This window comes from Aptenodytes patagonicus, chromosome 1 (genome assembly GCF_965638725.1).
Source record: "Aptenodytes patagonicus chromosome 1, bAptPat1.pri.cur, whole genome shotgun sequence".
In the NCBI taxonomy this organism is placed as follows: Eukaryota; Metazoa; Chordata; class Aves; order Sphenisciformes; family Spheniscidae; genus Aptenodytes; species Aptenodytes patagonicus.
The window spans coordinates 205686882-205703252 of record NC_134949.1 but is presented as its reverse complement, the minus strand read 5'-3'; the positions used below and the strand labels follow the sequence as shown (position 1 = coordinate 205703252).

Below are 16371 nucleotides of genomic sequence, written 5' to 3'. Positions count from 1 at the left end.
TTAGATTTTGACCATGCAACCTTGTTTTGGCACAACAGGCTCCTGAACTGTATTGCTGACACAGAGGAAGGGAACACCAAGCCCAGCTTCTGGATCAAGTCCTCTCTTCTCAGATCTTCCACTTCACTTTTCCCACGCTAACACTGCTGACACAACTCCTCAGTCACCTTCTTTCCCTAAGCTGAAGGCTTCTAGCAGTGGAGTTTACCACAGAAATCAGGGAACTTTCTGTAGGGTTTTTTGTCTCCCTATTGTGGATTTAAGGCTATTAGTTCAAATTTTGGGCATTGCTTAAATCCTCAAAGCCATTGAAGATTCCATACCAGATTTTCTCCATTCTCTACTGTTCTTTGAGGTACCTAGTTTTCCTAGTTGTCTACATTTTTATTGGTAAAATCTCCACGTCACTGACACATCTGCTGCTGGATACACACCATATGCTTCTCCTTCTCTCCAAGCAAAACAGTTACCTGAGTTTAAACCATGAAGTTATCAAGTGCAGGACAATTTCATGAGTCTTTTGCAACCTGAAAATGTTGCTTATAACTGTTTTCCTTACAGAATCCTAATAATTATCCTAATGGGCTTATTTCTAGCAGTAAATTAAGTCCAGTGAAAACATACAATACATGCATGACTAGAGAGAACTTAATTAACTTTCAGATGATTAAACCCTTTTCAGATGATTAACCCAGTTTGGGGATTTATATGGACAGTGTATCAAAATATGCCAGAAGGTAACAAAAACATTTTGAATATTCATTCCTAAATGGTCCACCACAAACCACTACAGAGTCCAGGAGACATCCCAAACTGTCAGTCTTCTGCGGGACTTGTATTATCAAGCTTGCTGAAAATATCCCTTTTAGACAATACTAAAAATTCAGCCTTTTATGGGGGAAAAACAATATTATTATTATTCATACTAGTTTCTAGTTTCATATACTGAAGTTGTTCTTATCTTAAAAGTGTATCTTTTGCTAAATTTATTAAACCTAATTCAGTTCTGATGTCATCCCCCACCCCACTGGCACAGTGTAATTAGTGACTGTCATTTTTATATACAGACGTTGTAGCAGATGGTACACTCAGGATCTCTGTACTTTAAACTAGCAGGAAATATTTCATTAAACATTTTTTAAATGAAAGTGTGATTTCAATCAAAAAAAACTGGCATAATAAATCTTATTCTTGGGTGGGAAGTTGATGGATGGGACACATTTATGTCACCAATAGTATTTCAATATCTTGACAGCAATTTATTTTAAAGTCTTTTATCAGAAAAAAACTAAAAGTTAATATTTCCCCAAGACATACATCTTCTCTATAAGATAGTGAACACATGAAAACATATTCAGTTCTATTTAGGATTCACAACAGAAGCTAGTGAAATTTGGTCCAATAATAGGGTCACTAATATTAGGCAACCTCCTTTCCTGCAGCCTCTGTGTCTACTCAAAGCACAGTTCTGTCATCCCTGACTTTAGGCACATAAAGAGAATAGAGAAAATATGAGAATAAGACCAGTCAAGTCAGGTTTCTGTTGCCTCTACTGCTACAGTTCATTTTTACAATTCCCCCTGCCTTTTTTTTTTTAATTTTTAAAATTAACTACAGCACTAACAGAAACAAGCACTAAAATCATTGAAGTTCTCATGCAGTTCTCCACCTAAAGAGTGATACATTTCCAAATCTGATAAACTGAAAATATCACCCCAGAACTAAACTCATTTCAGACAAATGAGAAAGCAAACGTTGCTGTTACCAGTGAAAAACAATGAGACACAAGCTCTCTGCAACACAAAAAAGTTACTATGAGAGGCAGCCAGAGCAGAAATCAAGTGCAGGTCTTGCAATGCTACTGAAGCAAGGTATGAGCGATAATATCAGCAAACAGACCTGTTTGGTAACATTAGTTAATAGGAAAACTGTGTTAACATATGAAGGGTATTTCTTTTCAGAAGAAGCCTGGTCTAAGTTAATACCAGGTAGTTAAGAAGCTGGATGTACAAGGATTTCCTTCGATCAGAAACAACATAGTTGACATACGAGATCTTTCTAGCGATGCCCATGTTATTTTAATCTCCCTAACCTCTCTAAATAAAAAAAACCCAACCCATCACTCTCAAAATAAACTCCAGGTTATTATAAGTACCACATGTCAAATTGCTGCCCGAGGAGTATTTCAGCAACTACTGAGTAGCAGCATACTACCAAACTGTAGTTTGGCAACTACAGAGACATGGTTATCCAAGAGTTAATCAGCTATCGTTATGTGGCTATGCTGTTCTTTCTTTGCCTCCAAGAAGTGCTCCTTCCCAGCAGATTGCCAGGTAGTGTGGGAAGCTCATTCCTCACTTCCATCCAACCCTCTTCCCCTGACAGATGAGTGGAGTACAGTTCCAGCATTGCCAACATGCACATTAAATTGTCTTAACTGTATTTGAACCAGCATTTTTTTTTAAATATTATTTTCACTGCTAGCTTCCTCTGAGGATCTGTTTGCATAGGAAAACTGATCAGAAGCCCATATGCCAGGGTTTAGCAGCTAAATGGAGTGAGAAAATCTTCAATTAGCTGAAAGTAATTTCAGCTAGGCAGGCTGTGAAATGTCAGTCTACTGACCAAAAAGCTGCAAAAGCTAATTTAGCAGTCATTATATTTTCTAATTATTAAACTCTAGCTGAACATCAAATATTTAGTAGCATTAACTGAAAAAAACCCCCCACAACACAAATACAGTCAGTTATTTAAATATCGGAATTGTTTTGAATAGTACAAGCACCAGACTTGCTGAGAAAGTGGGAATGAATCACTGTACTAAATCAAACAAACTGACCAGCTTCCAACATCAAATAACTGCTTGTGTTTTGGGCATATTAAAAGAAATACTCTTATTCTCAGTGATCAGTAACAAGCCAGTTTCACAAGCAGTCTTTGCAAAGTTACTTTGACATTATTAGAAAAAAGAGAGAGAACAAAGTAGGGAATTTTAAATACATTTAGTTAAACAATTAACTGATACTTTTTTCTAAAACACAAATAATCTTTCCCTGTATGGTTTATTATTATTTCTATTGCAGTACTGTTTTGAGATTTAGTCATGGCACAGATTCCCTTTGTGCTAGACACTATACACGGAACAAAAAGATAATCCTTGTCTTGAAGAACTTACATGCAAACACGTGGTTATTTGCTAGACAATGCATTTTAGATCTTAACTACCTCATTTGTTCCAACCCTGATCATCTCTCCTCTTTTTTAATGGAATCAAGTTATTGGCATCACAGTTGCTAGCTACAGAGTATGGGCTTATATGAGACCATATGCACAGTTAGTATGAGAGGGCTGCAAAGTTATTGTTGAATTCCTTATTTAGAAAGCATTTTGTTTGGCTTTGTTATACTAAGCGGTAGCTGACAAGTCAGTTATTCTTCTCTAAAAATATTTAATCAGACAAAGCTAACTCAGCTTTGCTGTCCATGAGCATCTGTGCATTAAGCCATCTGCTTTTATGGGGGAACGAGAGAGGAAAACAAGCAGTTCAGTTGTCAGTAGAAAGAAGTTAAGTAAAACTCAGTTTGATTAAGCAGAATGTCAAAAAATAAGTTAATTGAGACATAAGTAAATTAAAATCATTGCCTACTGTCACTTCTGAGACATTATGGCTTATCATTTATGAGCACCATATCTGTGCACAAGTACCCTCAATCCCTGCCAGCAATAGCTGCAAACTGTAATTTTTATTATTGCCTCATGGGTTTTCTAAAATTTTTCCTCAGCAAAGCAGCAGAATTTCAACAACATTATGTCTAATCACATTTCTTAACCCCAGTCAAAGATTAATTTGTCCTGTCCTCTTTATCATTGCAGAAGATACAAATTTGGCCTCTTAATTCCTGCTTTCTTTTGTTCTCTCTACCAGATTGTGGAAGAAAATGTCATTGTTTTCTTCAACATAAATTGAAAGATCTTTGTTTCCACCATAGTCAAGAGGAGTTTTGCAATCAGTTTCACAGAAGTCAGAATTTCCTTGTGAGTTTTAAATATGACCAGGTTTTGGTTATTCCTTTATTCCCTAAATCCTTTACAGTGGAAGACAAATCATGTTTCAACCAATCTTAGTTAAAGAGAGCACATATTTCAAAAGCTGATGTCCTCTCTCGGACATTTTTACTTCACCAAGGAAATTCTCCCTTTTGTCAGTACAGAAAATATTACTCACCACTGCTTATCTTCCTCTGCTTTACTCTATTCTTCATCAAATCATATTCTCAAATGGAAGTGTCTGTACTGGCACCCTCCTGAGTAATCCTTCACCTCTTGTCCTTAAAATTCGCTACCCCTGCACTTAACTGTGGAGAAGAATAAGGTCACAGCAACCTAGGTTTTATGTGATATCAGTTAAAAAAAAAAGAAAAGCAAAACCCACAACAGCCTACACTGTTAGACTTCTAAGTCAGTTTCTGTAAGAAAAAACCCGCTCTTTTATTGGCTTTGCAAAAAGAATTAGCATGCAATGGAACGTCATCATCTTTGCCAAGCAAATAGCTGTAGATATGTATTAAACACTCCTAAGCCTCTTGGATCCCATTTACTCTCCACCTGTCTCTCAAACTAAGCATCCCATCCAGGCAGAAGCACAAATACTACACTGAGTAATACAGAATACAAATCTGTGTATTTTAAACACACAACTTCTTGACCTTGCTGTTCCCAGTGTTTGCATGAAAAGTACAAAGATAGTCATGAGATGGTAAAACATACAGCCAGTCAAACAGAACAGCATTCAGCTTAATAAATCAGTGGTATTTACATGTTTTCTGGGAGTAGTCCTCCTTTTAGAGGCTCAGCCATGTGGACAAAGCAGAAGTTGACTGGTTATGAATAAAAGTAATGATATATATTCTTATGTATATATCGCTGTATATATGTATATACTGTTGCATGCCAGAGGACTTCAAGAGAAGCAACATACAATGTTCAGTACCAGTGTGGCGTGGATCTTCTTTTGAATCAGAAGCGGGTTTTGAATCTCAGTCGCCAATCATAGATATATTCACAAACATATGTGATGTATTTGCTGCTTGTACAACAAATACTCTACCTGAACAACCGAAGTCAGAATAATGGCAATGGGACTATAGTTCATTATTTTACAGAAATTTTACTGTAGGTTAATCCCCCTCAGAAAACCCCCACACCACCTTTGTCACATATTTTCGTATTGCAAATGCACCTAAACACGTAAATTGCTTGAATTTCTTACTAAACGTGTTTCACAGGACTTACAATCATTCAAAGTCATGAAAAAACAGCGCTGCATGAAGTAGCAAAAGAGCATGGTTTTCCTCCTGCTATCTGAGGGCTCCTCTGTTACCTGGGTTTTGCAGACATAGCTGACCACACCGCCAACTCCTGATTTCCACGACTCCTTTCCTGTGCCAGCCACGCCAGGACAACAGGGCGCCAGGTGTTCTCCTTCTCCCCACAAACACGCCGTTGTATTTTTCCAGCTTTGAAATTAATGGACTCAACTAATGGAGAGCTCCATTACCAGCACTTGTTCTTGCCTTTGTTATTGTCTATACACTAAACAATAGATGCTACACTTTCAACAACACACTGTTAAAAAAACACGATTAAAAAAAAAAAGCATACCAAACACCACCCAAAACTGCGGCTATTTATGACTGATTCCTTGCTTTACTCTAGCTTTACATTAATGTGTCAGAGAACCTGAGGGCACCAATAGGCCCTGCCAGGACACCCCAGGGCCTTCCTCCACCCGCCCACAGCCCAGGACCCCCGTTTCAGCCCCGCCGGGACCGTCAGTCCCCGCTCCAGTGACACCCCAGTGGGGCTGGTCTTCAGCTCCCCACAGCCCCGCCCTGCCCAGCCATGGGCCCCGCCGAGGCAGCCCCACTGAGGCAGGCCCACCAGCGGGCCAATATCCCGGCCTAGCCTTAGCCCAGCCCTTTCCCCGTCGAGGTGTGCGATGCCCCGGGCTGGAGTGGTGGGACAGGCCCTGGCTGCAGGCCCTGCCCTGCCACCCCGGGATGGCCCCACCGCTGCCAGCCCCCCCGGAGCCCCTGGCCCCCACGATGCCCTGACGTACTGCTCCAGATTGTCAGGAAGTCGTTTGGTTCAGCCCAAACTATGGGAAGGCCAAAAGCTTTATGCTATACAGAAAATGTTTTCTACAGTACAATTTTAAAAAAAATATGACCCATACATCTTATAGTTCGAGATTTTCTGTGCTTTTAGTTCCAGAAATCATTAATTTGCTGCTATCCCCAGTGATGACTGTCACGAAGTCTTTAAAACCAAAATACGTAGAGAGGATCCTTGTTCCTCAAAGTCTGAAGCCAAAGCAAGACATCTAGCAATTTCCACAGCTTTTCACAGAAAACCCCGCACTGGCACGTGTGTCAATCACCCGAGCGAGACACCGATCGACATCTTCACCACAGGACCAGGAGTTAAAGAAAGCACTCGCATATACAAATCCGTATCAATCAAATGTATAGCAAAAATTACACATTTAGGACAACATCTCTGGCAGGAACACCTATTCTTTCTTTCGCTTACTCTGAGACACAAAAGATCACCAAAGGAATATTTCTTGCCACTTTTTTACCTACATTGTAAAACCGCTAGCTAATTTTAGTGTACTTTGCATTTGCCTTTTATCCCTCAGATCACACTGCTTCCTCATCAGCAAAGAGGTGAAGATAAAAGAAAGCAAAAAATCCTTGGCTAGTTATTATAATGCCTAAACTGAAGAATGCTTAATTATTTTCAAAATCGTTTTACCATAATCAGGTAATTCCTACCCAGTTTTCAAAATTAAAGCGTTCTCACAAAAATATGAAGTTTTCAGGTTTTGAGCTATTTGGGATATCAGGCTTTCTATGCTTTTTTGATCAAGAATGATATAAAATGAATCACATACATTTTCTGTTGGAGCGATGACAGGTCTTGACCCACATAATTTCTATCAAACGATCTTTTAAATAGCTAGGTTTCTTAGGAATACAGTTACAGGTAATTATTGTTATTGCTGTTTCTGGCATGTCTCTTCCTACCACAGCAATAGTTATTAATAGTTAACATGCTATTTTTCCGAATCTTGTAAGAACATCTCTTATGGGCATTAGAGTAAATGTATTTCCTGCATTGACAGTGTTGCAGAAATGACCTTTTGATTGCTATAGTCAATTTTTCACCTTTCACTGTAATAAAATAAAAAATTTAATCAGAACTTCAAGATTTAAAACAACCCTGGCAAGAACTTGTTTTCCAGAAGTCTCATTAATAAGCAACAGAATACCATAACTCTGACAATTGGGGGTGTGTGTGTGTGTGTGCTCTGAAAAAAAGACAACTCTACTTAATTATTTTTAAAATCCTTTGTTGTGGCAGGTAATGAGAATTATATTGATCCTTTTACTTTTCTTGTAGATGAAGGTGTCTTTGATCATATAAATATCATGAATTCCCATGGCAATATTTAAATATTCCCTTTCCTATCCCTGATCCCAAAGTACAAACAGCTGCTATAGGGGAATAAGACTGATATTTTAAATTAAGAAGATCATTAGATGTTGGTTCTTAACAGCAGTTTCCTTTAAAAAAGAATACAGAGAAAAAATTTAAAATTCCTGTGATGTGAGTTACAGCGAAACCACTTGTACAAAGGAAAGACAATCATCCTATAAATGATAAGCTCCTCAACAAATGGATTTTCTATTTTTCCATAGGCAAGACAATGCTTAGTAATATACTGATTTTGTAAAAACTTAAGACCCTACCCCAGTAAAAAGTAAAACTTCAGTATTTCATTAAAGCCAAAAGTAAGCAGCCAAGGCAAGACTGGAAGGCAATACCTCAGCCTCACACCTTTGCTGACAGTTCTTCTCAAAATGGAAGGATGTCTCTGTTTGCCTAGAGACCCTATGGTGGGATTCACCTGACCCACTTTCAGATGTCTAAAGGTTAACTGCCTAAATCTAAGCTAGTCACGTAGACTCATAGAATCATAGAATATCTCAAGTTGGAAGGGACCCATAAGGATTATCGACTCCAACTCCCTGCTCCTCGCAGGACTACCTAAAACTAAACCATATGACTAAGAGTGTCGTCCAGACGCTCCTTGAACTCTGACAGGCTTGGTGCTGTGACCACTTCCCTGGGGAGCCTGTTCCAGTGACCAACCACACTCTTAGTGACTCCTCAGATAGTTAATGGAGAAAAACAGGTACCAACAGAAGGTGAATCATCACATCTTCCATTTTTATTATTTATTTTGCTCAACTTCCACACTTACGTGGCTAATCACAGCTAGCCATCCCTATCAACAGGGCAACAGGCACCCTCAGAAGCATCTAAAAAGATAAAAACTCAAGAAAGGAAGTAACCCTATTTCTTTCCACTAAAAGTACAGCAGCTACCTTCTGGGCAGCTAAAGTCAGGAAAGATGAAATTCATTTCTTAGTCAATCTCCTGATTTGTGAAGGTAATATGAGGATGTATTTTATCCAAAACTTGCATAGCCTTCGTTCTCTTTAAAAGATATGTAAGCAGGATTCAGAACCCAGTTTCTTACATGATAAGAGACAAACGAGGGATCATACAGGACCAAAGGATCCTAAACACAGAGGGGAACAAATACGTAGAAAAAGCAATTTGCATAATCAACACGGAGATGTGTAAAAAGGTGAAAAGTTTTAAGTAGGGCACCTAGTGTCCCTTTCCGGCTCTTTAAACAGCTTGTTTCAGAAAGAAGGCCTCATTATTCACCGTATATGATGTTCTAAGCAATAGTCAAAAGCTGCAGGGATTATGGACGTAATCTGAAACTACTGCTTAGAAAGTGCTATAGCAGGCTACAGCAGAATAGCCAAAATTGACAAAGTATATCAGAGAAAGAGCTTTAGCATTCAAAAATATTCTTAAAAGTAGACTCTTCATTTTGATTATCTATTAAAGCAAGAAAGACTCACATCTCTGATAAGACAAGGAACGTACAGATCCAAGACAGTGCTTAAAAAGAAATGAAAAGATTTTTGCAAATCAGTCAAAGTCACATGAATATTTATACCCATAACAGACAGTACAGTCATTTTCCATTTAGCATGTAGGTAGAACAGCAGTTCATATTTCTGAATGAAAATGCACACCGTGCAATTTCTCTAGTTTCTCTTTCTATATGTCTAATAGAACACCTGGTGGAAAATTGCTCATCGAAGTTAATTAGCTTTCAATTATCACCAGTTACATTTCCAGCTGTTCTGTTTCATCCTAGACTTCTTAATTTATGCATCTGGCATATACAGATCTGTTTCCTCCTTACACATATGTTCAGAACAAGAAGAAGGAAGAAACCCTGTTTCTGGGGAATTAAGCCCTCATCTATCAGATTCCTGATTGCAACTTCATCAGTAATCGAGTGCTAGTAAGCATGCAATTTACAGTAATTATATTTCTACATAGAATCAAGCCAGCTCTTTACTTAGTTGTTTAGGGATATATATTCCAATAAAACTCATGAAAAGGAATCTGTGTCATCTGGGGAATCTAAGGTATACATTCTTACCATTGCTTTTACAATGAAGGTCAGATAAACCCTGATATACTCAGGTTGTAAAATTAAGTTCTTAAGTAAAAGACTAAAAGCTCACTAGTCTGTGCCACAAGCATATTAATAAAGTGAATACTACTCATGGCCCTTTGCAGCTAAAGAAAAGAAAAAATAAAACTGATTTTTTTATATGGCATGTAATGACACACCAGATATTTAAAAAAAAGCAGAAGAGAAAATTAAGTAGTCCTCTCACATCATTAAATATATCCAAATAACATTAATTTCCTCAAATATAGTAATTATTCCAACTTGTTTTATGTATGTAATTTTAATTTTTTCTTATTGATCTTGAATATTGAAAATTTGAATAATATTTTCCAAGGCAATTAATTACATAAGCCACTTGTTGTTTCTGTCCCTTAATTGGATGGCAATTTAATCATTCCTTCAAGTGCAAATTCAGAATTAGGGTTTGTGAAACACTACTTATTTGCATGATTAAAATTAACTTTCTGTGAGTGTTTGTGCAAACAAAACTCTATGGCTCAGATGTCACCCAAAAATGAACATAAAAGCAGCATCATGGGAGGAATCACATGTAAATCGCATGAACACTATTGCATTTGTTAGTAGTTGCACCCGCTCCCTCACACACAGCCCTTCTTCCTTCATGCTCCATGCACAGCACGGTTGCCAGTAGCTCTGGTATTACTTTTTGCTGAAACAAGGGGGAGGTCAGCCCTTTATACCACTGGATTCGCACAACTTCATCCTGGACAAACTGGCAAGATACAGACTGGATGGGCGGTCTGTGAGATGGGTAGGAAATTGGCTCGCAGACGGCACTCGGAGGGTGGTTTTTACACAGGCTCGCAGCCTGTCACATGTGGGACTGATCCCCCAGTGATTGATACTGGGCCACACGCTGTTCAACATCCTATTAAATGCTCTGGACAATGGGATTGAAAGCACCCTCACCAAGTTTGCTGGTGACACTAAACTGGCTGGTGAGATGGACACGTCAGAAGGGTGAGCCGTCTTACAGACAGACCTGGACAGGCTGGAAGAGTGGGCTAGCAAGAACTGTATGAAGTTTAACAAAGACAAGTGCAAGGTCCTGCACCTGGGATGACATAACCAAAGAGCCCAGTACAGGCTAGAATCAGTGTGGCTGGGGAGCAGCTTTGCTGAAGGGGACCTGGGAATCCTGGTGGACAACAAGCTAAACATGAGTCAGCAGTGCGCCACTGCAGCAACAAAGACAAATCGGATCCTGGGCTGCATCCACAGGGGCATCACTAGCAGAGATAGAGACGTGATCAGCCCACTCTACTCAGCGCTTGTCAGGCCGCACCTGGAGTACTGTGTCCAGTTCTAGTCCCCACAATTCAAGAAAGACACGGACAAACTGGAGTTCAAAGGAGGGCCACAAAGATAATCAAAGGGCTGGAGAACCTGCCCTATGAGGAAAGACTGAAGGAGTTAGGTCTTTTCTCCCTGGAGAAGAGAAGGCTCAGGAGGGACCTCATCGCAGTATTCCAGTGCTTAAAGGACGGCTACAAAGAGGATGGAGGCTTTCTCTTCACAAGGAGCCACATGGAGAGGACAAGGGGCAAAAGGTACAAGTTACAGCGGGACAGGTTTCATCTCAATATAAGAAAGACATTTTTTACAGCAAGAACAATCAATCACTAGAATAACTTCCTCATGCATGTGGTAGAGTCGCCACCACTGGAGGATTTCAAGACGCGACTGGTCAGGTTGTTACATAATCTTATCTAGGCTCCCTTTTCTACAAAGGGTTGGACCAGATAACCTTTCGAGGTCTCTTCCAACCTGGGCTGTTCTATGAATATTTGCATAATTCATCTTATGTTCTCAGAGTTATAGAAGTGGATATTTTTACTGTCTTTTATTGTTACCAGGTGCTGAACAGCAAACAAGTCCTGGTATGACAGTCCTTTCTGAGTCAAATCTCTGCTTGACCCCAAACTCTGCCAAGGTTGGAATTTTGTCTCAGTAAGAAATATGGATTTAGGCCGAGTTTAATATAGGATTAATAAGGATTTAGGCAGAGATTAGTATACACCTATATTAGGCATATAACTGAGACACTCAGCATAGACTCCCCTTCCCACTATGTTTCCTACAGGTAATGGACAGATCTGAAGTGCCACCTGAAAGTGTAGTCTTTCCATTGACTACAGAGGAAGTGAAGGACAGCATGGGCTCTTAACTCGCTTGCTTATCCAATATATCTAGCTTAAATGGGAATATAAAGGCCTCAGTCAACAATGAGTAATTGGCACTTAGGATTAGAAGTTGTATCCACAATTTCCTCTTCCTGGTTGTGATAAGAGAAATACTAGTTTTCAAGAGACCCTGTTTTATGAAACTGTGGGTTTTGGTCACCTAGATATTTACTTGCAAACTCCCACTCTGCAGTCTTAGCTGTGTTTTGTTGAGTTGATACAAATAAATTACTAATATATTTTTGCAACTGTTATTTAGAATTTCTTTCCTGTTGAAGAACTAAAATATATATCTATAGCTACACAAGATTGTCAAACATGTTTTCCAATTCTAAACATGCAACACTTGACTAACCTGTAAGTGGTAATTACATTTCTAATATAACGTGCCCAACTAAGCCTTTCTTCCCCCTTCTTAGCTGACTGCATACAAAACTTAACAAACAGTTCAGTTTTCCAGCATTGGTAGTGTAATAATTATCAGAAGTAGCTTTCTGTGGTCTGCACATAAGACCAGTCATATTGGGTGGCACCTTGGTGCCTCTCCTGCCACCAACAACCATTACAAACAGCTTGCCATCTGGTTTGTGGGAGCTTAGCATCCTCTTAGCTTTTGTGTTCCCCTGTGACTCCTGCCCTCTTTTCTCAGGGTATCATTTCTCTGCAAAAGGCACGGAAGCTACAACAAACTTACCTGGCCAAGTCTCAGGTTGCAGGGGAGGACAGGTAGCAGCTTCACAAAAGTAGAGGAAGAGAAAGGAAGTAACAGACCACCACCACCACCCCTTTCCAAAGGAAACTGAAAGAAGTGGTGAAGGTGAAAAGTCCAGATATAGACCAGAGGCTATGCTAATATTCTTCCCTTGTCGCCTTCTGTTGGGTGAGAATTGCTCTTTGTCCACCTCAGAGGGTTCAGAAAAGAAAAGAGAGGCTTATTAGTAACTTTTCTGCCTATGGGAGGAAGCTGGCAAGACAGAATGTTTTCTCTGTTTGCCTTCACACCCTGTGAGAGTTGGAGTCTTGCAGATCTGTCTCTGAAGCGAATGAGAATGATGGGGAAGGATACTGTTATGTTCCCAAAGGAAGACATCTGCAGATGCCACAATATAGAACATGTAACTTTGCCTAAATGTAGAAAGAGTTTACATTGAGGCAGAGTTGCAAGAGGTAGCTAGGACAAGGAAGGGCAGTGCGTGTGGTTCAGGTTAGTTGAGGGCAACCTCAAAGTTGTTCCTAAATATTAGTGGACATCAGAATTGCTGGAGGTTAGCAAGAGCAAAATCTTCTAGTTCTACCCAGGGACTGCACACATCAAAGACAGCTACCCTTAATTCCAGAATGGATAATTAAATAATTCAGCAACACAGTACCAGTCAGTGATTTTTAGATGTGTCTGGCATGAATATTGGTCATATAATTCAAAGAAAAGATTCCATGTGTTTTATGTGAATATATTAGAGGTTTATTCAGCCCCCTTTGGATTGCTTCACACTAAACAAATTGTATTGCACTAATACTGACACATTAAGACATGGAGTAAAAGGAGTGTGTAGTAACAGGGAATTTAGATTCCCCAGAATCAAGGACCAAAAATCATTACCAGTATTAGATCATACACATGCAAAGAAAGCCAAATAATTGTGCCTGTCAGTGAAGGACAGCAGTCTGATAGTGATATGTATTCATTCATTGTAATCAAACCAACACTAATATATTCCAAAGCAAAAGGATTACAGGCATCTCATTGGACAGCTCTGTCATTCAATCATGTGAATCCTATTTACACCTGGCTTACAGAAATTAAAATTCATAACAAAAACTGTGTGAACATTTGCTTGTTTAATTAAAATTACATATATGATTCCGTGCTCCAAGCTACCAATGTGAGTGGTATGCCTTACATGAACATTACAAAACTGAAAAAAAGAAAACGAAATTCTTAAGCTAACAGCAACTGACCTAGTTGTTATAGGTCAGATTCTGATCTCACTGACTGAATATCTCTTCTGACATCTGTGCAGAGATCAATGAAAATGTTAGTTAATGTTTATTTTAAAAAAGAATGTTGAAGATTAAAAGATGAGCATATCACATTAAAAGTATATCACATTTTTCCTGAAAAAATTATATACTAAATATGTTATATCAAAATATTATATTACTTCTAATATTATATATAAATGCTATCACTATTTTTTAAACTGGCATATGTTTAATTTATAGCTAATGTGTTTAATATAAAACATGTTAAACAACCAAATTCAGAACAACTAAGTGCCTAGAAAACAATAAAATTATTATTATCCTAATAGACACCACATTTTAACTTCCTTCTTTAATAGGTAGCTGGCTTAAGTGGATAAGAAGAAAGCAGAAGCTGTAATATGACTTGGCTTTAGTTAAGTTGCAGTTACTGAGCTGTGTTCTGGGGACACACGATGTTTGACTATGGGACTTGTGTGCCATACTAAGCACACAATTGCTTCAGGAAAGCAATTTAAACCACGTACTAGCAATGGGTGCTGAACCCTGAAGGCCCCTAAACCTAGAGTTAGATTACAAAGTTCCCTGTATTCCTAAACACAGGCTTTCAGACAAGATCTGGAATTTCCTTGCTTAAGATTGTAGATGCCAAAGATACCCTGTGATTCAAAGACAAACAGGGAGGCTCTCCACCACCTAAGAGGTCCCGAGAGCTATGTTTGCTCAACCCCCTTTGCTTGAGCAGTGGTCCTGCCACCCTGCCCAATGATTAGAGCAATTCACTCAGAAATGGATTCCTGGTGCTTCCGGGCCTGAGGGGGCTGAAGTCATAGCTCCTCATCCTCAGTAGTAGTTTGCTCTGGCCCCTACTTTTCCCATGGGTCAAAGCAAAGCTGTGGAGCCAGAGCACCATCAGACTGAGAGCTGTATGGCCAAAATACTGTAGCTCAGCCCTTCCCTGTCTAAAGAGACTGCAGCATGTTCACACTATGACTAGCTGGTGCTCAGCAGTGCAGTACAAACACATACTTATAAAAAGACTGCACTAGACAGACTAATCTACATTTCTATATTGTCCCATGTTATTTCTATATCATATTCTGATTAGTGGTCTGCATAAAAGATGTGTTGCAATCCCAGGACAAGTTAGCAAATTGTAATAAAGAGATATCTGTGAAGAGACACAGTTTGTGGGTTCCTATAGCACCCATCATTGTGAAACCAGGGAAAAGGCACAGGCACCTCCAGAGCAAGAGTGGAACCAAGAGACCTGGAGTATGTGCTTAGCTTTGCAAAAGCATGTGCTTAGGCGTATCACCTAATCTCCCTGTGCTTCTGTCACCTATCTATAAAACTGAACAACTGCTTCAGTACCTCTCATGAGTGTGTTGTGAAGAAAAACCCATTTAGAGTTTACAAAGCTTCACATATTATGGGAATGAGCACACCAGAAAAGCCTAGGAATTAATGAGTAAGGACTGGTTCTGCTGATGCCATTATGTGCTCCTGCCTATAGTATCTGTCAAATGTAGTTAGCATCATTAAGGCGCTCTCTGTTGTAATATGACACAGAAACGAGGCCTAATGAAATTCCTTGAAAAGAAATAATGTTCCTCTTCACAGCAGCTGCTCAACCAGAAACTCAGGTAAAGTGAACTAATGGACCTTTCTATTTTTACTTTTGAATTTAAAGATGTAGAATGTTACAGATCACTACTTACTTACAGCACTGCATTTCTCATTTGCTAATAGCAACATTTCTCCTCACTGAATCCAGGATTAATTCTTGTAGTTAAGTAAGGAAAATAAAGTGGCTAATTTACTTGCGATATTTAATTAACTTTGCATGAGCTATTTATGAGCAAAAGGTAAATGCCACTATTGCCAATTTCTGTGTGTTTCTCTAGCATGACCACTATGAAAAGCCAGAACTGTTTGCTTATCTACTCATACTTGGTACAATTACATTAGAAAATTGGATTTTTACAAAGGCAATAGTCTGTCATCATCTCTCTGTCTTTTGCGGTATTTGCATATGTAAATTCATCTATCCCTACATGTGCTAAAAGTGCAGATTTACCCTGAACCTTTACATCAACTATTGTGCTTATTATTTGGTAAGAACCCAGTTGTCACAGATCAAGACACAGAAGCCCCTGTCTACATCTCATGCAGACTACGGAAAAATTAAAATGCACTGGGAGCCCCAGTTCTGTCAAAGGACAATTCTTTCTTGAGTAGCTTGTTTGATTTTGAATTCTCTTTAATGCCAGGCTTAGGTGATGGGAGATTCATGGAAGTGATTTAGGATAAAATAAAATAAAGCTTCTATTAAATGACAATTAGAATGATGCCTCTGTGATGCCAGCCCCAATAGCCTACCAAATAGGCCAATAAGACATGTTCTCAGGAAACAGCAACAGAAAACCTTTGTTTCAGGGAATTCCTGCACTTGCTTTCAAGTTTATTTTTAAAATAACTGCCTCTGGCATCCATCCCACATTAATTAGGGATGTGTTACTCCTGAAAACTGTCACACTTTAATTCACA

At 39.0% G+C, this 16371-nt stretch overlaps 1 protein-coding gene and 1 long non-coding RNA gene across 2 annotated transcripts in view; one reads left to right on the top strand and one right to left on the bottom strand.

The window, feature by feature from the left end:
• The window catches only part of LOC143155396 (uncharacterized), a 37500-nt gene extending 36211 nt beyond the window's left edge, over positions 1 to 1289 (top strand). Inside the window, exon 3 of the long non-coding RNA XR_012994411.1 lies at positions 39 to 1289. This is a non-coding gene — a long non-coding RNA (uncharacterized LOC143155396). The remainder of the gene's footprint in view (positions 1 to 38) is intronic.
• Positions 1 to 16371, bottom strand: part of AMER2 (APC membrane recruitment protein 2) — an 81279-nt gene that overhangs the window by 8688 nt on the left and 56220 nt on the right. The gene's annotated exons all lie outside the window — the stretch shown is intronic.